This window comes from Protopterus annectens, chromosome 2.part0 (genome assembly GCF_019279795.1).
Source record: "Protopterus annectens isolate FY-2018-M chromosome 2.part0, PAN1.0, whole genome shotgun sequence".
In the NCBI taxonomy this organism is placed as follows: Eukaryota; Metazoa; Chordata; order Ceratodontiformes; family Protopteridae; genus Protopterus; species Protopterus annectens.
In genome coordinates this window covers 1,376,359,770-1,376,387,672 of record NC_056728.1, presented here as the reverse complement: position 1 = coordinate 1,376,387,672, position 27,903 = coordinate 1,376,359,770, and the positions used below count along the sequence as shown (strand labels likewise).

The following is a 27,903-nucleotide window of genomic DNA, read 5'->3' as shown; positions in this document are numbered from 1 at the left end:
TTTCTTGCTCTAACTGATGTCAGAAAAAGTTAACAATTGTCTCGCCTGTGGAAAGCAAATACCACACTGAGATTTCCATTCTTACTGCGTTACCTGTTTAGGCCCAGACCACGATGTCCCTCGCTGATGGTTTTCTTCTTTGTTCAGTGCCCGAACTATTCTTCCTTGGGTCCTTAATGTAGCTAAATATTTTCGCTTTTGATCTCCATATTCCGAAATGACTTAGGTAAGCCGTCCGACTACAGATCTTCCGAAAAAACTTAAGGATAAAGATGGAGACAGACCACACAGGTCCAAAACTGCCGATGCCGCTTCCATTAAGCTAGTCGCCAGTTTGGTACTCAGTGAGGCGCTTTCGCAGCCCCTGATGCCCGCATCTATGGATTCGTAGGCCGCTACCAATACCCGTTTGGAGTCTGGTATGTTACGAGACTCTTCTTTGAGTATGGAACCTGCGGATGTCTCTACCTTGGATGCGTCCAGAGCCGCTGTGCATGCACCGGCTTCTGAGGAATTTCTTTGCACTACCGATATTCTGCACAAACTGACGACTTCTTTCGCGTCTTCAGTACTTTTTACAACTACCAAGTTTCTAATGCCCAGAGTATGAGCTACACCTAAAAAACGACGACCCAAACCTGTGTGCCTACTTCCTTACCACAATCACAGATGCTTAAAATGGTGGAAGACCTTATCGTGCTGATTAGGGGAAGACGGCCTTCTCCTGATAAAAGAAAGAGACTAGTTTCCAGCAACTGTATCTGACCAGGAGATGATGACTCTGAGGTTTCTGATTATGAAGACATGCCCTTATCTGCTTATGAGGATTCAGATGCAGAGGAATCCATTCCTTCTGCCTCTCCTCCAAAGGATTTTTCTTTTGGTGAAACCCTACATACTTTGAGAGAGCATTTCCATTGAGAATGCCAGGATTATCCTCAGTCCAAAAAGAGACTCAGGGAATGTTTAGATTTACCACAACACAGACCTTTAGCTATCCCTCCTGTTCTGGATGTTGTGCATGATGTCTTTATGGAATCCAGTCTAACTCCTGATACTTTACCTTCTGCTCCCAGGAATCCTGACAGGTATTAGAGTCCCTGACTCGCACAAATTTATTTTCAAGAATCCTACTGCTGACCCAGAGGTCATCTCCCAAGGGCCTAAAGGAATAAAAGCAACCACAGCTAAGAATCCCACCCCCTTGGACAGGGATTCTTGAGCCTTAGACAGATGAGGTAAAAAAAAGTATTTACTTCTGCAACTCTTGCCATTAGAGCATTAAATTGTCAGTTCCACATGCTGAAATTCCAGCAACATACCATGGAACTCATTAAACAAAAGTTATCTACATTCCCTGACTGCAGAAAATAAAGATTTACAGGAACTTGTGCATTCTGCAAGCCAAATCAGTAAGCATACCCTGCAATTTGGGTTTGATGCCCTTGAAACATCCTGCAGGACAGCAGTCACAGGTTCTGTACTTAGAAGGCATGCTTGGCTTAAGGAACAGACCTTACCAGATCATGTCAAATCAAAATTATTGGATGCACCACTGAACAAAGACGATCTGTTTGGCACCAAAGCAGAAGAGGTTTTAAAAGAGATGGAAGAAAAATCTAAGTCTATGCAGATGGACTTTTTGCAAGTTCAGCCTCCAAAATTCAGTAGGCATTGCTCCTCAGAACATTGGTCCTTTCCAGCCCCCTCAAGGTCACCTCAGACTAGACCTAGGGGAAACAGACCCCCCCCCCCAGACAGCAGTCTCCGGGTATGCAGAGATCTCAGCAATGGAGTACCTCCACTTCTAAACCAGGGAGTGCTAAGCCACCCCCTTATGGAAAGAATTCACAATGACTTCTCAACTCCTCCTCTCACCTCTGCCCCATCTGCACATGCCCCTAGGAGGAAAATTTGCCTCCCATGCAAAAAACTGGGCCTCCATCACCAACTATCAATGGCTCCTCAAGACAGTGTCACAGAGGTACATATTGTGTTTCCACATGCTGCCAAACCCAAAGGGATTCCCAGATCTTCCTCCAAACCAGTGGGCAGAGGCACAAAACCTAGTTCATCCTCTGCTCTCCATGAGGGCAATCCAGCCTGTTCCAGCAGATCAGATAGGACAAGGGTTCTATTCCAGACTTTTCCTGGTACCCAGAAAAGAGGGCACCTGACACCCAGTCTTAGATCCATCTATTCTAAACACCTTCCCGGTGGTACCAATATTCAGAATGCTCACACTGCAGCAGCTTGTCCCTATGCTGTCCAAAGATGCCTGGTTAGCCACTCTAGACCTCAAAGAGGCCTATCTGCATATCCCAATCAGAGATTCTTGCAGAAAATATCTACGTTTCAGGGCAGGATCTATGCATTATCAGTTCTGTGCACTTCCCTTTGGCTTATCCACTGCTCCCAGAGTTTTCACAAAATGCTTGGCACCAGCCATTGCGTTGTACAGACAAAGAAATATTCAATTTTACCCTTACTTAGAAGACTGCCTGATTCAGGCAGACAGTCAGAAAAAACTGTTACAGCACCTGACATTTGTAAAGGACCTGCTAACCTCACTGGGGTACACTATCAACGAAAAGTCCAAACTAGTCCCCAGTCAAAAAATTGTATTCCTGGGAGCAAGCCTGGACACAGCATCCCAGATGGCATTTCTAACTTAAGAAAAACAAGCCTTTCTCACAGGTTACTTCTCTCTACTGGCTACCAGAACCCAGTTATCCACAAGGAAGATCCTGCAAGCTCTTGGGTTCATGACCTCCTGCATTCTACTAATTCCATATACCAGACTGCATATGAGGAAACTTCAGTGGTACTTAAAAAGCCTTTGGTGCCAACATTCTCAGGACCTAGAAACTATTATACCTATGATTCCTTGTCTAAGGAGAGATTTTCTTTGGTGGGCAGCAGCATGCAACCACAACAAGGGACTTCCCTTTTCACAACCCCACGCCACCCAGACCCTAACCACAGACGCATCAGACTGTGCCTGGGATGCTCACCTGGACAGCAGGTGCATTCAGGGCCACTGGATCCCAAACCAAATTCATCGGCACATCAACCAAAAAGAGATGCTGTTCAGCACAGTCTGACAGCTTTCAGATCCCTGCTCTCTCCGGGGCCTCTACTAATCAAAACTGACAACACCACAGTAATGTGGTACATCAACAAGCAGGTGGGAACCCACTCTTACCTACTCTGCAGGCTAGCCATGACCCTTTGGAACACTGACTCAGCCATGCATATTCATCTGCAAGCTCAGTTCTTGACAGGCAACCAAAACTCTTTGGCAGACAATTTAAGAAGAACTCTCCCAGACCCACACGAGTGGCATTTAAACCACACCACCTTCAACCTTGTGAGCCAGAAATGGGGTACACCAAAGGTAGACCTCTTTGCCTCCCCCTACAACCACCAGCTCAGCAAATTCTGCACCAGGGAACCTCACAGCAAGGCATGTAAAGTGGATGGCCTATCCTTCCAGTGGGCAAACCTTTCAATTTATGCATTTCCCCCTCTCTCTTCTTACCAGAGTATTACTCAAAATAAGGGAGGAAAGACCAAGGGCAGTCCTGATTGCCCCAGACTGACCATGCCAACACTGGTACCCACTACTGCGCAGTCCGTCCACGTTGCCTCCATGGGACCTCCCCCAGATTCCAACTCTCCTGACTCTGCAGAAGGGAGAGTACTTGCATCCACAGTTGCAGACCCTGAACCTAGCATCCTGGCTTATTCCCTGACTTCTCCTCCAGTGGCAAGCCTAAGCAAACAGGTCCTGGATGTCAAACATGAAGACAGACGACCCAGTACTAGAAAATCCTATGCTGACAAGTGGAAAAGGTATTGTTCGTGGAGCCAGACTAAAGGAGCTGACCCAGCACAGCCCTCCTTACCTCTCATCCTGGATTACCTAGCAGAACTACTCCAAAGGGGCCTATCCTTCTCTTCCATTAAAATCCATGCCTCTGCCATCTCTGCACATTACCACACTAAGCCACCTCTCTTCTCACACCCTCTCATCAAACAGTTCCTGAGAGGGGCTAACAACTTAAGGCCACCAAGAAGAGCCCCCTATCCCTGCTTGGGACCTTAATTTTGTGTTGGAAAAGCTCATGCCCCCCCTCCCCTTTGAGCCTGCATCTTCAGCCGAGTTAAAATTCCTCTCTTGGAAAACAGACGTGCTACTGGCCATCATTTCAACTCGAAGAATGTCTGAGTTACAAGCACTTATGGCTGTGTAACCTTTAATCATTTATGTTAAGTTGTCTATCTCGCCTTCATTCTTGCTGGATGGGTTCGGAGCCGACCTCGGCTCCGACTCGGCCACTCTAAAAGCTCGAGAGTTGGTTCCACCGGCTCGAGGCTCCCCTTATATCCCACAATGCTAGGCGAGAGTTACCTCAGATCTTGTTTGCCGCTACAGCTTCGAGGTTGGTTGCTTCTACCGGTTCCTGGTGAGTGTTAGCTTTTTATTCTAAAAGTTACTCCTTTTACCCCTTTTTAAGTTAAATTTCTTCTTAGTTAGTGTAGACCACAAATCTTTATCCCCGACCCTATATTTTCCCTTTTTCCTTACTAAAGAACCTTTGGTTCTTCCTTTGGGCCTTAGGCCTTCCCCTCCCTAGTGGAGTGTTTGTGTAGTTTACTTTAATTTTATTGTACTTTAAATTCTAGTATTTCTACAAAAGTTATTATTTTTCCTGACAGGGTATAACTTGTGTGTTTGGGTGTGTGTTTGTGTACACCTATCAGTTAGGGAAATGTCTAAAGAAGCAAAGGTCTCCGGATTCAAGAAGTGTGATGCGTGCTGTCAGAAAATGTCTCTGACAGACGCCACACTTCTTGTGTCTATTGTCTGGGGCCTTTGCACCTGCAGGACTCCTGTGCTGTGTGCCATGGCTTCAGCCCCAGGGTCCTGCAGGAAAGAAAAAAACAAGCTAATTCTGAGAGGCTTGTTGAAGCCAGAGGATTCCCTGTCAGTTTCAACAGGGAAGCCCTCTAAGGCATTGAGGTCTTCGGCTCCGCTTCTGAGCCGAGACCTCAGGTTGTTCAACCTTGCCTTTATCGGCTCTGGCTGGAGCCGATAAGTCTCAGTCCACAGTTTCTGTGGCTCCTCGGCTCGCCGGAGCCGAGGTTATTGAGGTACCCGTGTCGGCTCCGACCAGACCTTCGGAGCCGACAACTAGAAAGAGGTCCAGGTCACCTTCTCTTGGCTCCGTTCATTCGGCTCCAGGATCTCCCCTGCTGTCTGAACGGAGCCAAAGGTCTCATTCCTCTAGGTCATCGAGGCTGTCCGATCATGACCTTCAGAGGGTAGTGAGTCGACTACTTAAGTCCGAGGCACTAGCCCAGATGCTTCAGAGCCCGACTCATCAGTCGGTGCCTGCCCCGTCCATCAACTCTTTCCTCCTTCGACTCTTTTGAGTTCGAGCCGGGTCGTCGGAACCGAGACTGTGGTTACCGAGCCGAGACAATTGTCTTCGGCCCGTCGCCGGCTCCGTTTTCTTCTTTGGAGGAATCTCGGCGGACTTCCCTCGTCGGCTCCGAGGGGTGAGTGGCATCGGACCCTTGTCCGACCCCCTCTCCTCTCGGAGCTTGCGCTGGTGAGTTCGGCTCCGACATCGGCCTCGAGCCATCACTGTCGGTGCCGAGGGGTTCTTAGCTCCTCGGGCGGGGACCTCTGGCTCTGCCTGACAGGGGTGCATTCGAGGTCATGCGGAGTGTGTTAGAGCCTGGCTCTACTCCACAGTCGGCTCCGTCCCCCTCCCTCTATGCTGCCTCAGGTAAGTCGACTCACTCCCTCATCCCGGACCGCAGAGAGCCAGCTCCTCAGGAGCCCCTGTGGGATTTCATCCTCTTCCGAGGCCTCTCCTGATTTGGCAGAAGAGCCCCTCGGCAGAGGAAGTGCAAGCGGCAACACAGTGACTCACCTGAGTCTATCACGCCAGACACAGATCTGGATGATTCTGAGGGTTCCCCCCGTTCCCCTTCTGAAGATGTCTCATTTGCAGACATTCTGGAGATCCTGAAACAGAGGGGAAATTGGCCAGCCCTCAACCCTTCGGAGGACGAATCTGTGTATCTTGAGGCGTTTGGCTCTCGTCCTTCCACCTCCTGGGTGTCCCCTCCCTTCGACCCCTCATGCAGGTGGTTGCTAAGAAGGCATGGACGGCTCCTGATTCAGTGGACCCCACTCCCAGGAGACCCTCTAAGTTCATCACAGCTCCTGCAGACAAGCAATTTTTAACGAAAGGAGTTTCTGTGGATGCTATGGTGGTAGCTGCTGCCACAAAGAAGGAACTGGCTGATCCTTCAGTACCTGTCCATCCACCTAACAAGGAATCTAGGTCCATGGATAGGTACGGGAAGCGGATGTTCTCCTCAGCGACATTTACCATGCGTTCGCTGAATTACCTGTGCCATTTCACTCGTCTTCAAAGGGACTTGATCAAAGAAGCGAGTGAAATGTTAAAGGATCCTACAGCTGCGGGTTTCCAAGAAAAAATGAACACGCAGCTGGCTACCCTTAATTCCATATCTAACTCCTCCATGCGCCTCCTCTCTTATGCGGCCGATGGAGCGAGCAGAGCCGCAGGGACAGGTGTAGCCTTACGTAGGCACGCCTGGATGCGGCTATGCAATTTTGCGGACCCTTTCAAGACGTCTTTCACGAACTCCCTTTTGATGGATCATCTCTCTTTGGCCCTCAAGTGAAAGAAACCTTGACTAGGTGCGAGACTGATGGCAAGACCCTTTCTGCCGACGGAGTCCGTTTTCGACTCCTTCTAGGCCTTACCCCAAAGGCCAGAAGGGTGGGAAGATGTGGTTCCGTAAACAATCACAAGGGACTTCGCCTGACGACAGAGTCATTTTCCTACCAAAGGCAGAGGTGGGAATAACAATGGTAGACGCCGCCTAGGGGCAGGGGGTCCATGAGAACCAGGGCAATCGGGAAGCTTTTCCTGACAAGCCCTTTCAGCATCCCTGAGGTGTTGCCCGACTGCCCATCTTCGGAGGCAGTCGGGGAAGATTGTCACTGTACCCAGAAGCCTGGCTATCCCTGACTCAAGACAAATGGGTACAGTCCATCATTTCGAAGGCTATTCTATCCCCTTTCTTCGCTTTCCAAATCAGTCAAAAAATCCCTTCCAGATGTTCCACCCGCTCAAATGGATATAGCAGCTTTGGAAATTTCAAAACTGCTTGCAAAAGAGCAATTCAGTCAGTGCCAGCAGACCAACAAGGATCCGGAATCTACTCAAGGTTCTTTTTAGTTCCAAAGAAAACAGGGGACTGGAGACCCATTTTGGATCTCAGTGTCTTGAACAAATCAGTCAAGAAAACAAGATTTCGGATGGTCACGCTGCAATCCATTCTTCCCCTTTTGGGCAAAGGAAACTGGATGTGCTCTATAGACCTTCGGGATGCGTACTATCACATAAAAATGAACAGACGCTCCAGAAGATTCCTCCGCTTCAGGCTGGGAACCAGTCATTTTCAGTTCAGGGCCCTGCCCTTTGGTCTCACCACTGCCCCCCGGGTGTTTACCAAATGCATGGCAGTGGTAGCTTCTCACCTGAGACGACAAGGATTCCAGGTGTTTCCATATTTGGACGACTGGCTTCTCACAGCTCCCACCAAGCATCTCCTTCTGATGGCCAGAGATTATACTTTTCGCGTGTCAAAAACTGGGTATTTCAATAAATTGCGAAAAGTCTGTTTTGTCGCCTTGTCGTACTATTACCTACATAGGCGCAAATTTAGATACTATAAACATGTCTGCAAGGCTAACGAACCAAAGGATATCAGACATTCACAAATTGGTGTCACTTCTTCTCAACAACAACAGAGCCAAAGCCAGGTTAGTTCTAAAGGTGTTGGGAATCATGGCAGCGCCATACCTCTCCTCCCATTGGCCAGATACCACATGCGGATCCTTCAGTGGATGCTTTTTCTCAATGGTCATACCAGGAACTTCCAATGTCTCACACCATTATGATCACGCAAGTGCAAAAGCATCTCATGTGGTGGATGTCTTCCCCAGCTCCTGTCGGAAGACCATTTGTTCCACCTCCTCCGGTTGCTACTCTGACAACGGATGCCTCCCTGATCGGGTGGGGGCATTATCAGGGCAGGTCAGTCCAGGGCACATGGCAACCAAACGAATGCCACTTGCACATAAATGTTCTGGAGATGAGAGCAGTGCTTTTAGCGTTGCAAGCCCTTCAAGACTCTCTTCCCTTGGGAACGATTGCAATCCAGACAGACAATATGTCTGTAGTGTGGTACATCAACAAACAAGGCGGAACCAGATCATACCCCTGTGTCGAGAAGCACTCAGACTGTGGCAATGGGCGATTTCTTCTCAGCGTTTTCTGATAGCAACGCACATCCCGGAAGTCCAATCACATTGCGGACAAGTTGAGCAGAGCTATACTCATGCCTCACGAGTGGTCTCTGAAAGACTCTGTAGTGAGAGAGATTTTTCTCAAGTGGGGTCAGCCTTGCTGCGATCTTTTTGCTACTCCCCAAAACAGCAAGTGCAGAGAATACTTCACTCTATTCCCTTTACCAGGCCAACCCAGCAGGGACGCTCTAGTCCAAGTTTGGCCCGGGACTTCTGTATGCATTTCCTCCTTTCCCTCTGATCTCTCAAGTAATACAGAAAGCTATCGCTCAGAAGGCCTCATTGATCCTCATTGCTCCTTACTGGCCTCGACAAGTGTGGTTCCCCTTTCTACATCGCTTCTCTTGGAGCGACCGTGGAGTCTGGACCTAGTTCCAGATCTTTTGATCCACCAGTCGGGTCAGTTTCATCGCTCCCTCCCTTCTCTGAACCTCACTGCTTGGTTCCTCCAGTTCCAACCGTAGCCAGGCTTCCTCAATTATCTCACTCTGTTAGAGATATATTGATAGCTTCCCATAAATCTTCCACTCGAAAGATTTATTTGAGTAAGTGGAAACGCTTCTCATATTGGGCACAAGGAAAGGACATAGATCCTTTCACCGCTTCCATCCAACTAGTCCTTGATTTTCTAGCTGAACTCTTCCATGCAGGTTCATCTCCATCTACTCTTAAGGTTCAATTGGCAGCTATTTCTAATTTCCATGTGGGTATTTCTGAATCTGCCCTAATGTCCCACAAACTTTGCAAAGCCTTTTTGAAAGGAGTTTTTCTTCTCAGACCTCCTATAAGAAATCCTCCTTCTCCTTGGGACCTAAATTTAGTTCTTGCTTCTTTGATTCTTTCCCCTTCGAACCTGCAGCTTCATGTTCCTTGAAATTATTATCATGGAAAACTCTCTTTCTGGTGGCTATCACATCAGCTAGAAGAGTTTCAGAACTTCAAGCACTCAGTTGTCGTTCTCCTTATCTTTTGTTCCATAAGGACAGAGTTTCTTTATGAACTAACCCGTCCTTTTTGCCTAAGGTGGTTTCAACATCAAATCTAAACCAAAGCATTGACCTACCTGTCTTTTTCCCAGAGTATTCAAATAGGTCTGAACAAAAATTACACTGCTTGGATGTTCATCGTCAATTAAGGTACTATTTGGATAGGACGAAACAATTCAGAAAATCTGATCAGCTGTTTGTCTCCTATGCGGAAAGCAGAAAGGGACTTTCAGTTTCAAAGGTATCATTATCCAGATGGCTAACATCTTTGATTTCCCTGGTATATGAAATTAGACAACAGAAATTGCCTAATAAACCTAAAGCCCATTCCACCAGAGCTTTGGCTACTTCTTTAGCCTTCCAAGACAGACTGCCTATTGACACCATTTGTGCAGCGGCTACTTGGGCTACTCCTCACACTTTTATTTCTCATTATAAGTTGGATTTAGCTTCTAGGCATAGAGCTAATTTTGGTTCCACTGTTCTCAGGAGTCTGTTCCGTTAGGCCACCCGGGACAAGGTGCTACGGACGCGGTCCCATCCAGCAAGAATGAAGGCGAGATAGACAACTTAACATATAGAAGTTATGTTCTTACCATAACGTTCCATGTTAGTTGTCTTCTTCTCGCCTTCTTCTTCCCCACCCTCCTTCCCCCTGGCCTGGACAGACCTAGAGGAGTTGTGATCGTGACCTCTCTTTCTACCACCTCTTTCTTAGTCATATGCTATTATGGATATTTCTTGGTTCAGGATGTAGGTCACCCTTCTTCTTCCTGTTGTTAGAGGTGGATTCTGTTTTTACAGTTATACTGTTACTGTTATAAGCTGGGGTTAGCTTACAAACGAGATCTGAGGTAACTCTCGCCTAGCATTGTGGGATATAAGGGGAGCCACGAGCCGGTGGAACCAACTCTCGAGCTTTTAGAGTGGCCGAGTCGGAGCCGAGGTCGGCTCCGAACCCATCCAGCAAGAAGAAGGCGAGAAGAAGACAACTAACATGGAACGTTATGGTAAGAACATAACTTCTATTTCATGCTGACAGGGTCTCCCTCAGGACTAGCCCAACTTTCATGCCTAAAGTGGTGTTCAGTGTGACTCTCAACCAATCTTTTCATTTGCCCACCTTTTCTTCCCTAAACATCACAATAAGGGGGAAAGGATCCTGCACTCTTTTAGATGTGCACAGACAGCTCAGATTGTACCTGGATTGGACTAATCCCTTTAGGAAATCTGACCAGTTACTAATCAGTTTTGCACCAGGTGCAGAGGGCAAAGCCATATCAAAACAAACCATCTCCAAATGGATAGCACACTGCATGCACTTCTGTTCCAAACTCTATGGGAAACAAACCCCTACAGGGCGTCAGAACACATTCTACTAGGGCAACTTCAACCTCTACAGCCTTTCTCGGAGGGGTCCCTACCAGGGACATCCTGGAAGCTGCAACATGGAGTTCTGTTCAGAATCCAGGGCAGGCTTTGCAACTGCAGTCCAAAGAAATACTGATGTAATGGCGTTGGCTGCCTGTTTTTATACCACTGATGACCTGACGTCAGACCTGGAGTGACCGCAACTGACGCAGAAATACTAAGCTTCTGTTATTCGAGCCGACTGAGGGCTACCCCTGGCAGGATAACCCAAGTGTGATGACTGCAATAGTGAACACACTTGAGCATCTACATTTATGGTAAGTGTATACAAATGTACTTTACCCATATTGGTAATGACCAGGTCCAGGATATTGCTGCCCCTGGTGGGGGTGTGGACAAGCTGATCCAAAGCGTTGGAATTTATGAATTCCAGAAAACGTTGAGCGAATGAGTTGGTACATGAGTAGTTTTCCCATTTGATGGTGGGTTAGTTGAAATCACCCATAATTAAGGTGTTGGTTGTGCCTTAGCATTTTCCAGTATCTTAAGAAATAGAGTGGGAATCCTGGGGCATGGTGGGGGATCTGTAACAAGCTACAGCCTGGATTGCAGTGTTGCCCAATGTTAGTTGCACTTAGATAATTTCGGATGCATTGTGTTGAGCAACTAGCCTGGAGGTGTGGATATCCTTAATGAATATGGACACGCCTCCGCCTTTAGTGTTTCAATCCAGGTTAGGTGGCTGAAAAATGTGGTATGAATTATAGCCTGGTAATGCAGGGGTGCTGTCTGGAGCCTTAAACCAGGTCTCTGTCACTGCACAGATGTCGATGATCTCCATTTTAAGGAGTGCCTCGAGTGAGTGCATTTTGAGGTTTAGACTTCTAGCATTGAGTAGCATTACTCTGAGTTTGCTTGCTTGTACCTGTTAGGGTGGTGAATGTAGCATTTGAACCTTGCCAAAAATTGACGTAATGCTTACTTTGAAGGATCATTCTAGGCTTTTTTACAATTTCAGTGATGAACTGACCTTCATTGACTATATCACCTGTTACTTCGTTCCTGCCTAAAAGCTATTGTATAGAGTCTTTACAGTGAGTATTTGCTATGCTTATATTCTATAGGACTCTACATACTAGAAATATGACGGAATATCAGAAAATGCCTATCCAAAAGAGATGTGGCTTGAAGAACCTTTAAGGGTGCAGTGAGTTATTTCAACTTGGCTGCTTTAGTAAACATAAGTAGCTCATCGGTAAGGCCAGATGTTGCCTTTGGGTGGATGTAACTACTGATTTAAAATATTCCAAAATCATCTTTTCTCATCTCTAAATCTGTACTTGCAGCAGTTTTCTTTAGCAATTCCTACATTGTAGTCAATACAGTAGACATGGCCACCCTTCTTTACACTAAAATCAGAAGACCGAATTTATAAAGAGATGATATCATCACCTGGAGGAGAATGTCTGTGATGGTTACACAGATGGAAAAAGTTTGATAAGGATAACATTATCACTGATGTTTTGCCCCTCTGCGCCATATACCAGACAGGACACTCAGCACAGTGGCAGAAAGGCAGTGTTCTTGATCAGAAACATTGTGTAGCTCATTAACATAGTATGTATGGTTCATAGTTGTTAATTATGATGTATTTACTCCATCGTTACAATACAGCATCAGATTTCAGGGCAGGGAGACCAAAGTGGTTCATGACTTACGAAGTAGGTTGCTATTTGTATTGGGAAGGCATTTCCTGGCTTGCTGTTTGAGGAGGGTGAGCCAACTGTTCTCATGCAGCTAGGAGATCTGGTGGCAGGGTTTCACTCCTGACTTTCCAGTGGGGGAAAGAAGGTTTTTTTTCTCTAGAGGATGTGCACCATCATGCCTGCGGACCATCAAGCCTTCCTTCAGTTAAACAGTGCCTGTTTGTTACTCTGCTGCAGGGATTCTGTCAGCACATGAAGCACCCAAGACAGTAGTCAACCTTAGGTCATCTAGGCTTTTGTGTGTCATTATCCCTGCACACCACAGCAAGGCACTGAGGGATGGAATTTGATCAGTGATAGGTTGAGTAAGTATGGATAGAGAGATGTTGTTATCCAATTTGGAGAAGGTGGTATGCTGAGAACTTCAATCATTGACAGAATGTGAGCAGATTGATGGTGTCTTTTAATACCTGTCTGGATAGCTATGACAGGAGGCCGAGGGCACTGACTGCTAACAAGATGGATGTGGGGGAAGAAAGTGTACTGCATTCACTACTACAATGTGCAGTTGCATTGTGATGGGGGTGTTATATTTACTACCCACATAGTTAGTGTTGGTGGCTATGTGGACATACAGTCACGGACAATGTAGCATTTGACCAGAAGGCATGTCCCACTCCCGCTTATCTTGCACAAGATGATGGGTTATAGATTGCAGTTGCTGTTAAGAGTGTATAGTGGCCATGGTCACTAGTCATTACCAAAACGCAGATGGTGATCAGAAGTGAACTCCTCTTATTTACTTCTTTGTGTGTGTGTGTGTGTGTGTGTGTGTGTGTGTGTGTGTGTGTGTGTGTGTGTGTGTGTGTGTGTGTCAACACTTGGGCATGCACCCATCTGTCCATCCATCCATCCTGTTGGTTCCTAATAAATATCTGACTGAAGTGTACACTATTGCTGGCAGAAAGTCTGTGCCCTGTTTTTTTTTTTTTTTTGTTAATTAGCATACATTGCACACCATTTTTTCATGTACACTTAAGAGTACTCTACACACCTTTAATGTGTTATAGTAGAAATGTACAAAGGTGAATGGCTGATATTATGTAGCCCAATCTAGCCTACATTCTTACTCACGGGTTCGGAACCGAATATCGGCTCCAACTCTGCCAACTTTTATTTTCTAGCACGAAGTCTCTAATTGGCTGGGCTAAACACGTATCCCATGTTGCACTGCTCCATAGCCCCAGCTCTCGTTTGCCGCTCGTGTAGCTAGGACGTGGTCTCGCTTGGCTGTGGCTAAGTACCTCAGAATTTCTGTTTTTCTCTTCAGAGAATTGTTGTGATCCAAACAAAAGCTATTTTAATAGCTATTTCTTCTTGTTTACCATATATATTTGGTTGAAGTGTTGTCTGTGTGTGAGTGGTATCCCTAACTGTTCCGGTGGGCTAGGCCCGTTTAAGTTAGAGGACCTAGTCCTCCTCTTTGTGCAGTGTTTTACCTTGTGCTTGGATTCCTGTATTTCAGTGTGTTTTTTTTCTCTCTGGTCGAGTTGTGTGTTGTAGTTCTAGAACCGTTTTACTTAGAGGTTCTTGAGTTTTTGTGTGTATTTATAGTTTCCCGGCTAGGTCTCCCTTTCGTATTGGTGTTTAATACCTTACTTGAGATGTCTAAGGATCAAAAGGAACATAAACCTTCGGGTTTTAAGAAATGTTCCAAATGTAGCTATAAGATGTCTATTACGGACGGACATTCCATGTGTGTGTATTGCCTAGGAGCAATTCACTTGCAAGAATCCTGTAGCTTTTGCCACGCCTTCAGTCCAAGGGTGCTACAGGAAAGAAAAAATAAACTTATATTGAAGGGACTCCTAAAACCTTCGTTTGAGGAGTCTTTAGACTCGACTTCGAATACTTAGTCTAAGTGTAAGGCTTCGAAGGTGAAGAAAAGATCTCTGGCTCCGTCTGTCTCCTCGGAGCCTCCGGAGAAAACTTAAAAACTGGAATCTACCTCCTCGGCTCCTCTGTCCTCGTGGCTGCAGGATGTATCTGTTGTGCTGGAATCGACCTCTGCTCCAATTTTATTGGAACCCATTCGGAGCCGGTCTCCCAGTGTCAGGCATGGCTCTCCTGATAGGAGATCCCAATCCCCCTCTCTGTCCTCCAAGTCCTCCAGGCTGTCCGATTTGGATGTCGATAGGGTGGTTCAGAGGCTCCAGCAGTCGCCGGTGTTGGCTAAAGTATTCTCTGCTCTGACCCAGTCGGCTCCGGAGCCCGTCCCGATGCTTGTGTCTGGATGTCCTTCAAGGATGCATCTGCAGTCCTAACATATGGGTTGTCCTGCCTCAGGCAGCCCTTCGGTCGGCCGGATTCCAAAGTCTGGGTCTGGCCTCGGCTGATGTCGCACTTCACCCGACGTCATAGCTGCTGTGTATTGGGTATAAAGGCATCAGCCGACGCCATTTTCCTCAGTCTTTCTTGCCGCGTGGTGCCCGAAGCAGAAGCTGTTCGCAAGTGCCGGTCGGTCAGATCCAGAGATTTCTACTACCGAAGACTTCTAAAAGCTAAGTACCCTGTTGGGGACTCTTTCTTGCCTCAGCCGATGTCAGACAAAGTAAATAATTGTTTAACTTGTGGGAAACAAATACCTCATAAGGATTTCCACTCTTACTGCCTTCCTTGTTTAGGCCCAGACCACGACGTATCAGCTTGTCTAGCCTGTGCTTCCTTCAACCGACGGATGCTTAGACGTCGGTCGGAGTTTGCTGAGGAGTTTTTTGGTCCCACTTTTGCATACAAAATGCCGTCGGAGACTCCGACTACACAATTAGCGAAAAAGTGAAAGGAAAAGGACCGACACTCGCGGTCCGCGGTTTCGGCTGAAACCACGGTTAGGCCAACCGCGAGTGCCTCGGTTTCAGCTGAAACAGAGTCCTCAGTTCCTCCTTCGGCCGAAAGCATGCCTCCGATAGCCGAGGCCTCACAGAGCATGGCTGAATCTGCTACTGAAATTAACCCTGCTGAAGCAGGCAACCAGGATTTATCAGATACTATTCCTTTAGACATAACTACCCCTGCACGTGGAGCTGCTAGACCCCCTGCTTCAATGTCTATCAAGGCTTTTTCCAGGGCTAAAGCAGCTAAATCTTCTAAGGCCTTACCTGCTAAAACCCCCTCACACAGGCCTACCTCTAGTTCCCAAATGCTCAGCCTGGCTGAGGATCTCATTTCTTTGATTAAGGGATCCCAACCTCACCCAGACAGGGCCTCTCAGCCCCCTCCAGATAAGAGGCCTAGAACTGAACCCCTGGAACCTGTTTCTTCAGACTACTCCTCGGATGATTCCGATATTTCAGACAGTCAGGAAGGTCCATATCCTCCCTATGAGGATTCTGATGCAGAAGAATCCATTCCTTCTGCTTCTCCTCCTGAAGAATTTTCTTTTGGGGAAACCTTGCATGCTATGAGGGAACATTTTCAATGGCAGGGCCAGGATTTTTCAGATTCAAGGAAAAGGCTAAGGACTTTTTTACATTTACCACAGCATAGGCCTTTAGCCATTCCTCCAGAACTAACAGTTGTAGATGATGCATATAATGATGCCTGTACTGCCCCTGATTCTCTTCCTCCGGCCCCTGCCAAGCCTGACAGATATTACAGGGTCCCGGACACACACTACTCCTGTTGCAGATCCTGAAACCATTTCACAGGGCCCCAAAGCTGTAGCAGCTGCCTCTGCCAAAAACCCTCTCCCCTCTGAAAGGGAATCTAGAGCATTAGAGAGATGGGGTAAAAAGGTTTATACTTCTGCTACTCTTTCGGCCAGGGCCTTAAACTGTCAATTTCACATGATTCAGTACCAGGAATTTCTGTTAGATCAGCTAAATAAAAAACTGTCCTCTCCTGAACCTATAGCCCGTAAGTCCCTTCAGGATTTGGTACATAACTCTCAGCAGGTCAGTAACCATTTCTTAAAATGTGGCTATGATGCACTGGAGGCTTCCTTTAGATCAGCTATGACTGGAACAGTGATTAGAAGGCATGCCTGGTTAAAAGAACAATCCTTACCAGACCATGTTAAGTCAAAGCTTCTAGATGCTCCTATGGAGAAACAAAGTTTGTTTGGCTCCCCTGCACAGCAGGTTCTAAAGAAGGTGGAAGAAAAAGCAAAATCTGTCCAAACAGTCAAGGATTTCTTACAGGTCCAACCTCCGAGGTTTAGCAGAAATTGGCCTTCGAAGAATTGGTCCTTTCCAGACACCTCCAGAGCACAAAGAGGCAGAAATAGGCGCCCAAGAGGCAGAGGTCATTCCAGGGGTGCCTACAGGGGACGTCAGTGGCAGTCTAACAACCAGAGAAGTACTGCCACAGATTCAGCTACAACCACTTCCACAGGACAGACACAATGACTTGGCTCTGATTCCGCCTACCAGGGAACAACTGGAAGCACCCTTGGGCGGAAAACTAGCCTTATTCTCCGTAAACTGGCATTACATTACAGGAGACAAATGGACTTTACAAACAATAGACAAAGGCTACAGGTTTCACTTCCACACTCTACCAAAAAAGAGGAATGCCAAACCTACCACCAAGCCAAAAACAAGCTCTAAGACAAATCAACAACCTACTAAGGATGAGAGCTATAGAAAAGGTACCGCCTATGGAACAAGGACAAGGATTTTACTCCAGACTTTTCCTTGTACCAAGAAAAGAAAATCAATGGAGGCCTATTCTCGACCTGTCCGCTCTGAACACATACCTCATTGTTCCAAAATTCAAAATGCTGACTCTACAGCAACTTCTTCCCATGCTGGGCAAGGAGTCTTGGCTGGTGACTCTAGATCTCAAGGAGGCATACCTGCACGTCCCTATACGACCAGATTGCAGAAGACACCTCAGATTTCTTGCAGGATCAGAGCATTATCAATTCTCAGCATTGCCCTTTGGCTTATCTACTGCGCCCAGAGTATTCACAAAATGCCTGGCATCAGTAATTGTTCATTGCAGGCTTCAGGGAATTCAAATTTACCCATACCTGGACGACTGCCTAATACAAGCGGACAACAAGACTAAGTTAACAAAAGATTTAGAAAAAGTTAGACAACTGCTGCAAGCCTTGGGATACACAGTCAACATGCAAAAGTCAAGACTGGAACCATCCCAAAGGATAACATTCTTGGGTGCAGAACTGGACACATCAACTCAGATGGGCTTTCTCACAGAAGAAAAACAAAAGCAACTACCACTCTATTTCATGACATTAACAACACAGACTCGGCTTACTGCAAGGAAAGTCCTGCAAGCCCTGGGTTACATGGCATCCTGCATAATATTGATTCCGCATGCCAGACTGCATATGAGAAAGTTGCAATGGTACCTAAGGAATGTATGGTCTCAACACAAGCACAGTCTAGAAGCCCAGATTCCAATAATTCCATGCCTGAAGCAAGAATTCCTGTGGTGGGCTCAGGCCTGTCAGCTGAACCAAGGATTGCCCTTCCACAAACCTCAGCCAAGCCAGACCATCACCACGGACGCCTCAGACCTAGGCTGGGGGGCGCACATGGGGGACAAGTGTATACAAGGCCTATGGACAAAAGACCAGCTGAATCTACACATAAATCAAAAGGAGATGCTGGCAGTGAAACATGCAGTCCAGGCATTCAGACCATTCCTTCAACAAGGTCACCTGCTGATAAGGACGGGCAACACCACAGTCATGTGGTACATCAACAAACAGGGAGGTACACACTCATATCCTCTATGCCGGATGGCAATGGATCTGTGGAATGTGGCCCTGAACTTCAACATTCAGCTCCAGGCCAGATTTGTACCAGGAAAAGAAAATTCACTAGCAGACACATTAAGCAGAACTACCACGGATGCTCACGAATGGATGCTACATCCAGATATCTTCAAAACCATAACAAAGAAATGGGGACTACCAGAGATAGACCTGTTCGCCTCCCCACACAACCACCAATTGAAGAAATTCTGCACAAGAGCATACCACCTACTTGCTTGGAGGGTGGACTCCCTTTCCTTCAGCTGGAAAAACCTGATAGCATATGCATTCCCACCTCTTCCTTTGATGTACAAAGTCCTACTGAAGATCAAAGAGGATCAGCCAAGGATAATCCTGATAGCTCCAGACTGGCCGAGGCAACATTGGTACCCGCTACTGAGGAGCATGTCTCTGACACATGCATGGCCTCTACCTCTATGTCCTTTACTTCTAACACAGAACAACTACAAGATCATACATCCAAACTTGAAAACACTACAGCTAGCTGCTTGGAAAATTGCATAAAACAAAATAACCCAGTTTTATCTCAGAGGGTTAAGGACATTATCCTGGAGGCTCGCAGACCCTCCACAAGGAGGACTTACTCAGCCAAATGGAAAAGATACCTCATTTGGAGTGCAGGAAAAGGGGAGAATGTATCATTGGCAAACATAGCAAACATCCTGGAATACTTAGCAGAACTGTTCCACAATGGCCTGTCCTACTCCTCCATTAAGATTCATGCATCAGCAATTTCAGCAGAATACAACATGGATCCTCCACTCTCTCATCCTCTACTTAGGCAGTTCCTGAGAGGAATCAAAATGTAAAGCCTCCAAGGAAACCACCTTTGCCTACATGGGATCTCAACTTTGTGCTGGAAAAGTTAACACTTCCCCCTTTTGAACCAGCAGCAACAGCAGACTTACAGTTCTTATTTTGGAAAACTGCTTTCCTGCTTGCAATCACTTCAGCAAGAAGGGTATCTGAGTTACAGGCATTAATGGCAGTACAGCCCTTCCTTATCTTCCATCAGGATAGAGTGTCTCTGAGAACTAACCCTACTTTTATGCCAAAAGTGGTCTCCAGAATATCATTGAACCAAGCGATTCATTTACCTACATTCTTTCCCAACCCACAGAACAGGGGGGAAAGACTACTACATACCTTGGATGTACACAGACAATTACGCTATCTGGACAGAACTAAGACCAACAGGAAAACTGACCAGCTTCTGGTAGCATATGCAACAGGAATGCAAGGAAAAGCAATTTCAAAACAGACCATCTCAAAATGGATAGGAAATTGCATTAGATTTTGCTACTCTTTTCATGGAAAGACAACTCCAGAAAATATCAGGCCTCACTCCACAAGAGCTACAGCCACCACTACAGCTTTCCTACGAGGAGTGGCTACCAAAGACATTTTAGAAGCTGCTACTTGGAGCTCCGTGCATACATTTGCCAAGCATTATAATCTCCCCTTATACTCCAGATCCCGAGCAGGTTTTGCAACTGCTGTTTTGCAAGGGATCTTAACTACACCATCTTTAGCTTAGTGCCTCCTCCCCCAGTTTGGCTATGGTATTCTACCCATATGTTAGGACTGCAGATGCATCCTTGAAGGACATAGTACAGTTTTGTACCTACCATAAATGTAGATGTCCAGTAGGCATGCATCTGCAGTCAGGATTACCCACCCTCCTTCCCCTCTGTGGTATTCCTAGGGTATTTACCCCTCCTTTAGCTAGCTGGGGGAATCTATTATGGTGTATTTGTTTGTATATATGTATATATATTCTCTTACTGTTTGCTCTCTACTGTTTGGAATTATTTGCAGTTATCCAAATTTAGCCTTCCTAGAGGGCACCTGGCATCTGGGGCAAGAAACACTGAGGAAAATGGTGTCGGCTGATGCCTTTATACCCAATACACAGCAGCTATGACGTCGGGTGAAGTGCGACATCAGCCGAGGCCAGACCCAGACTTTGGAATCCGGCCGACCGAAGGGCTGCCTGAGGCAGGACAACCCATATGTTAGGACTGCAGATGCATGCCTATCGGACATCTACATTTATGGTAGGTACAAAACTGTACTTTCCTCCTCCTCCGAGCACTCCCTTGTCTTCGGAGCCGGAGTGCTCCTTTCCGAGTGATATTCTTGTGCCGGCTCCAATACCCCCCAAGGGTTTATCGGTGCCGACATCGGCTCCAACCATGTCAGTCCCGTCCACAGGTTTCGGTACTCTGGTTTCCTCTGTCGGGCCCGAGGGGGATACTTCTGGACATCTGTCAGTTCCGAGCCTCCCCCCTCAGTGCATCGGCTCGGGGAACCCCGACCCCAGTCGTGGCCTCGGAGGCTGGTCGGTCCTCGGATTCGGGGGGACCCGCCTTCGAGGCCATGAGGAGCGCACTGGCCAGATCATCAGTTACATCACCTGGATCGGTCATTTCGTCCCCTTCCACCCCAGCTAGAGCCTCTGACGCCCCCTATCCGTGGATGGCAGAGCCCAAAGGTCTGGGGATACCCCCATGAGCGGTCCCCAACTTTCTGAGGGTCACTCAGATTCCGTGCCTGAGGAGCACCCCAGAAAGAAGTTGTGCAAGAGGAAGCACATAGACTCCCAGGACGAGTCTCTCATTTCTGATACCGACCTCGAGGAGTCAGAGGGGTCCCCCAAGTCGTCCTCTGATGACGTCTCTTTCTCCAACATCCTGGAGAGAGTGAGACAGAGAGGTGACTGGCCGTCCAAAACCCCCTCTGAGGAGGAGTCTGTATTCCTCAAGGCCTTTGGAGCTCAACCCTCTGCCTCCTGGGTGTCTCCACCCTTCGAGCTCCTGGATTTAATTTGTCGAAGGGTGTTGGAGAATCCTGATTCGGTGGAACCTGTGCCCAGAAGGCCCAATAAGTTTCTTTCTGCCCCCCCCCCCGCAGAAAGAGTTCCTGCCCAAAGGGGTTTCTGTAGATGTCATGGTGGTGGCGGCAGCCATACAGTAGGAAGTAGCCGAGTCGTCTTCTTCCATCCATCCTCCTAACAAGGAGTCCAGGAGCATGGACCGCTACGGGAAGCGTACCCTCTTGTCAGCGACCTTCACCCTGCGGTCGCTGAACTATCTTGTCATTTTACTCTGCTCCAGAGAGAGATCTCCTCTAGGAGTTAGGAGATGCTGTAATGGGTAACGTACCAGAGGCGTTAGCACACACGGTTAACGCCCAGGTGTCTACCCTCAATTCAGTTGTCAACTCGTCCATGAGGCTCTTTTCGTATGCAGCCGAGGGGTGAGCAGGGCAGCTAGTTCGGGAGTAGCCCTCAGGAGGCAAGCCTGGATGCGCCTGTGTCATTTCGCGGAGGCCTTTGTCTTCCTTCACTGACGCCCCCTTTGATGGGTCCTCACTTTTTGGGGCCAAAGTGAAAGACACCCTCACCAGATGCGAGGAAGAGGGAAAGACCTTGTCTGCCGTAGGGGTCCGTTTTTCTCTTCCCTCTAGGCCTTACCCCAAGGCTCAGAGAGGAGGGAAGATGTGGTTCAAGAAATCACAGAAGTTTTTCCCTGCCGCACAAGGTGAGTCCCCCTCCAGAGGCAGAGGAGGGGAAGGTTATTCTGGAAGACGCCACCCTAGAGGCAGAGGAGGCCCCCGCAACTCAGGAGACCGTGATGCCTTTCGCGGTTCCTCTTACCATCGTTCCTGATGTGCTGCCCGACTGTGCTGTTTTGGAGCCAGTCGGGGGCCGCATTTCGCTGTACCCGGGAAGCCTGGGCAAGCATCACCCAGGATCGATGGGTACTCCGAATAGTTTCCGGATGTTATACCATCCTTTTTTTGTCAGACCCCCTCCAGTCAGGAGGATCCCGGACATTCCACCCAGTCAAAGGGATCACGCAGCATTAGAAGTCTCAAAGCTGCTAAACAAAGGAGTCATCCAACCTGTCCCCTCAGACCAACTCGGATTAGGGACTTACTCAAGACTCTTTTTGGTGCCGAAAAGAACAGGGGACCTGAGACCCATTCTAGATCTCAGCCATTAAACCACTACGTTCTGAAGTCCAAGTTCCGAATGGTCACCCTTCAGTCCATTTTCCCTTTGCTGGGAAAAGAAGTGTGGATGTGCTCCATCGACCTCAAGGATGCCTACTACCATATCAAAATGGACAGGGCATCCAGGAGTCACTTGCGCTTCCGGCTGGGAGCCAGTCATTTCCAGTTTTGTGCCCTGCCCTTTGGTCTCACCACAGCCCCCAGGGTGTTCACCAAGTGCTTGGCGGTAGTGACTGCTCACTTGAGACGTCAGGGATTCCAAGTGTTTCCATACCTGGACGACTGGCTCCTTAACGCCCCCACCAGGCATCTTCTCATCCGGGCCAGGGACGCTACCATTGCCCTCTGTCAACAACTAGGAATTACCTTGAACTGGGAAAAATCTGCTTTGCTGCCCTCACAGCGTGTCACATTTATAGGCGCAGAGCTAGACACCATCCAAATGCGAGCCTTTCTGCCTCAAGAAAGGATCGGAGTATTGCAGAGTCAGGTTCATGCTTTATTACCCCTCAGGAAAGTACAAGCGAGATGGGTGCTTCAGCTTCTGGGATCCATGGCAGCTACCGTTATGTTAGTGCCTCTAGCGAGATTACACATGAGGCTTCTTCAGTGGCTTCTTTTTGCCCAATGGTCCTTTCAGAAACTCCCCCTTTCCCACCAGATCCTACTCACGGACCAATGCAAGCAGGATCTCCGTTGGTGGCTATGCCCCACCAACCTGGACGAGGGAAAACCATTTGTCCCTTCGTCACCCATCGCCACGGAGACCACGTGTGCCTCCCAGATGGGGTGGGGGGGGGCATTATCTTGGCAGGACAGTCCAAGGCACGTGGCAAGATCACGAGGTACATCTGTACATCAATGTTTTAGAGATGAGAGCGGTACTATTGGTGTTGCAGGCACTTCAGAGCTCTCTTCCTCTGGGAACAATTGCAATTCACTCGGACAACATGTCCGTTGTGTGGTATCTAAACAAACAAGGAGGAACCAGATCTTACCCCCTGTGCAGAGAGGCCATGCGAGTGTGGCAGTGGGCAGTGTCTTCCCAATGGTTTCTAGTGCAACGCACATTCCGGGGAAGGCCAATGTGTTAGCAGACAGGCTGAGCAGAGCTATTCTGATGCCTTACGAGAGTGGTCCCTGAACCTTCTGGTTGCAGAGCAAATTTTCAACAGGTGGGGTCAGCCTTGCTGTGATCTTTGTGCCAGTCCCCTCAATGCCAAATGCAGCAGCTACTTCACCCTGATCCCCCCCCCCCCACAGGGGGAGTCACCCAGGGACACTCTCGTCCACGATTGGCCCAATGGTCTGCTCTATGCTTTCCCTCCGTTTCCTCTGTTACCAAGAGTGATTCAGAAAGCCATATCCTTGGGAAGCAAGATGATTCTAATTGCCCCACACTGGCCTCGCCAAGTCTGATTCTCCTTTCTTCAACAATTTGCGGTGGACAGTCCTTGGACTCTGGACTCAGTGCCAGACCTACTGACGCACATGTCAGGGCAGTTCCATCCCTCCCTATGGACCCTCAAGTTGACAGCCTGGCTACTCCACTTCCATCGTTAGTCAGACTTCGTTTTCGCCTTAGGTGGTGCACATTTTATCCTCTTCTCATAAGTCTTCCACCAGGAAGATTTATTCCAGCAAATGGAAGAGATTTTCCATTTGGGCTCAGGCCCAGGGACTTGACCCTTACACAGCCCCAATTCCTGCTGTTTTGGATTTTCTGTCCATGCTCTTTCAACAGGGTTCCACCCCTGCTACCATTAAAGTGCAGCTGGCTGCTATTTTGAATTTTCATACCTCCTACGAGCTTTCCCTTATGGCACATGAACTCTGTAAGGCCTTTCTAAAGGGAACCTTGTTACTCTGGCCTCCTGTGTCAGAACCTGTCATGCCCTGGGATCTAAACTTTGTTTTGCAAGCCGTGACTTCCCCACCTTTCGAACCAGCTGCCTCATGTGACTTAAATTTCCTGTCTTGGAAGACTGCTTTCTTGATAGCCATCACATCAGCTAGACGGGTGTCAGAGATTCAAGCTTTGTCCATCAAACCCCCATATTTAATCTTCCATAAGGACGGGGTTTCTCTTAGACCTAATCCGTCCTTTCTTCCTAAAGTTACATCCTCTGTTAATCTCAACCAGTCTATTGAGCTGCCAGTTTTCTTCCCTCAATTCTCGAACAAAGCACGTGCACAGGCAGTTACGATTCTACTTACACAGGACAAAACAAATACGGAAAGCTGACCAATTGTTTGTGTCTTTTTCAGAAAGTAGAGCGGGATCCCCCATTTCCAAAGTTACAATCTCCAGATGGATTTCAAGTTGTATTTCCTTTATTTACTTCTCTGCAGGCAAAGATCTACCATTCCCAGTCAAGGCTCACTCTACCAGGGCTGTTTCTGCGTCAATAGCTTACCATGCCAGACTTTCTTTGGATGATGTTTGTGCTGCAGCCATGTGGGCTTCCCCACACACCTTTATTACTCATTACAAACTGGACGTGGCTTCTAGGGGCCAGGCTTCCTTTCGTTCCACAGTCCTCAGGAGTATCTTCCTTTGAGCCTCCTGGGATAGAGGTGCTAGGGACGCTGTCCCATGAGTAAGAATGTAGGCGAGATTGGACTACATAACAGCAAGAAGTTATGTACTCACCATAACGTTTGATGTATGTAGTCCATCTCACCTCACATTCTTACGTACCCTCCCACCTGCCCCCTTCCTGGAGGATTTGGAGGCTGAAATTGACGTTTTGAGTACCCTTCAATGGCAGTTGTTTTTTTTTCTTATTCCCCTTGATAGAGTTCTACTGTAGTGGGTTGTTGTTATGCATGAGGTGCGATTGTGGTTTTGCAGCAAACTAGATCTGGGGCTGTGGAGCAGTGCAACATGGGATACCTGTTTAGCCCAGCCAATTAGAGACTTCGTGCTAGAAAATAAAAGTTGGCAGAGTTGGAGCCGATATTCGGCTCCGAACCAGTGAGTAAAAATGTGAATTTGATTCTTTTATGATACCCTCTTTGCCTGATGCAGATATGTAGAACTGGGCTCGCAGGATGTATTGCTAGTGTCTTAACTTTCAAGTTTAAAGCCTTTCTCATCTTTTTGTTTCTTTCCTTTATACTTGCATCGCCACTCTGATGTCTGGAAACTTCTTTCTCGTTTGAAGTCTAGGATAGTTTAATATATTTTTGTAATTTTGAATTTAAATTTGCCATCCCCCATTGAAGACATTTTAAACCATTTTCTGTACTCTGACTTCTAAAAAGTGCCTAATGTCATTAGCATTTGTGGGTCTATATTATTTCACAGAAAGACGTATTCAGAGAATACATCTTCATCGCTCACCAGCTGCCAAAATAAATTTCAGCGAACTGTGGAAATTTTCCTGTGGTTCAGAAACACTTGACCATCCTCTCATCTTTGCCCTTTTACCCACTGTACTGTGATCTTGGAGTTTATTTAATTTTATTTTATTTAATATTTGTTTACCAGGAAAATCCGACTAGGAATGAAGCCAATTTTCAGAGGAGGCCCGGGGAGAAATGCTCCAAGTGTATGTATTTGGTGGTGGACTTGATTTAGTGCTTTTTGTGTTCCATACATTTGGTGGGCTAGTGTTTCCAAACCATGGGAAAAATTCCACAGTTCACTGAAGTTAATTTCTGCGGTTGGTGAGTGATGATATATTTGCTGAATACATCTTTCACTGAAGTAATATAGACCTACATTTGTCAAGTGGAATCTTGCAGCATACTAGGACACCACAGTTTATCTGTATTTCTGTTTTATACCTCAAAGTTACAAAGAATAATTTTCTCCAGCTCCAGAAATTGGTTTAAAACAATGTTTCTGTTTTATACATTAATTTTACTGCCCTAACTTGGAATATGTATTCCCCCATCCCTGCTGCCTGTCTATCATTTATTTTTTTTCTCTAATACCTGCTTTATCTACTTCAGGGTTATGGTGGATCAGTAGTCTGTTGTGGTATCCACTGCATGCAAACTAGAGAAGGTAATGCTGGACAAGATGCCATTCTGTTGCAGGGGACACCCACACATCCACAGGTTATTTGGGAGCTCACAAATTTGCTCATGGCATATCTTTTCAGATGTGTAAGAAAACTTGAGCAGTTAGTAAAAAGTATTATGGGGAGGACATTTAGTCTGTGCGCAGAAGGCACCCCAGGCAGGAACCAAATACTATGAGGTAGCAGCATTAAAGCCACCACATCACTGCACCTGCTTAAAGTAATTAATCTGTGCACTCTACCAAATATCTCTTAATCTGTTTTTATTTTTTCTGTTCATATTTTCAGCATGTCGTGGACTGTTTCATACAGTACCTCACAACCTCTTAGGGCAAGAAATCTGGACAAAGCCCTATATGAAAGTGGGACAAAGGCCCAGAAATAGGGACAATTTTTAAGTATTGCTCTTACAAACTTAGAAAGTTGATTGAATAACAGGTTTTGCATTAGCATGAATTTCCTGAAGGTTACAAAGTCTGAAACTCAAATGTCTGTCATTATTTTCTAACTTTAATGTTTAACGATTTGCCAGAAGACCACAATTTTATGAAAAACGGATTAAAAATATGAGGCGGAAAGCTGGAGATTCTGTGAAAATCTGTACTGTTGAGAGGTATACTCATACTTCCTTCTTCCCTGTCCATCATGTTCTAGATTCCAGTTTCTGCCTGTATGCCCAACTCCTTTATTTCCTTTTCTCCATGAAGTCTCTATTAAAGTGCAGCAATCTTCTGTTGTTTTTTATGCGAAGGAGTTCACTTATACTCCTTTGCCTCTAATGCACTTCTTCACATAGCAACTGAGAGGCATTTCACTGATAGTTTTCTTGGCCAATGTAAGCATGCAACAAATTCTACACTGTTCTTTAATAGGCTGTAGCTTCATTCTGTTTTTCCTTTTTCTGTTAATTTTTCTTTTTCTGTTATTGTTCAATTATCTGCTTAATCCACTTCATAGTATCAAAGATTGCTGGAGCCTGTCCCAGTACTCTGGTCACAAAGCAGCAAAAACTAGTCCTTGATGTGGCCCTCAGGTTATTATAGGACCTGTATGCATACTTCTCACATACTGCATCCCTAGTATGAAGGATTGCAACTTCACCTGCAACAAGTCTTTGGAAGTAGCAAGAAAAGTGAAAACACACATGAGCACATGGCAGATGTGCAGATTTCACACAGAAAGCACCCCACCTGTGAATCAGACTAGTGAGTTAAGTGCTGTGAGGCAGCCATTATTACCTTTGTAACACTGTGCCACCAATTCTGCCTTCCATCTAACTTTAAATAGACTGTGTCTACCTAACCAAGCAAGTTTTTTTTTTTATTTTAAAGTTTCCATTTATCCGGTGCTGACTGTTTTTCACTTCTGTGTTAGACTCAAAATGGAGTTTAGGTTTGATTCTGTTATTTATTTTCTGATTAGCACTTGTGGGAAGATTCAGAAATAGCTAGTTTTCCCTCACTTATATATGAAGCTTCTGTCCTTGTTTGCACACCACCTCTGTCATTGTCCTTCATCAAAATGTCTGATATCAATTTGCATAGTTATGCATAGCTGCATCATTCTG

The 27,903-nt window shown here is 46.7% G+C and overlaps 1 protein-coding gene across 1 annotated transcript in view; it reads left to right on the top strand.

The window, feature by feature from the left end:
* Positions 1-27,903, top strand: part of ZGRF1 (zinc finger GRF-type containing 1) — a 2,981,513-nt gene that overhangs the window by 133,130 nt on the left and 2,820,480 nt on the right. The gene's annotated exons all lie outside the window — the stretch shown is intronic.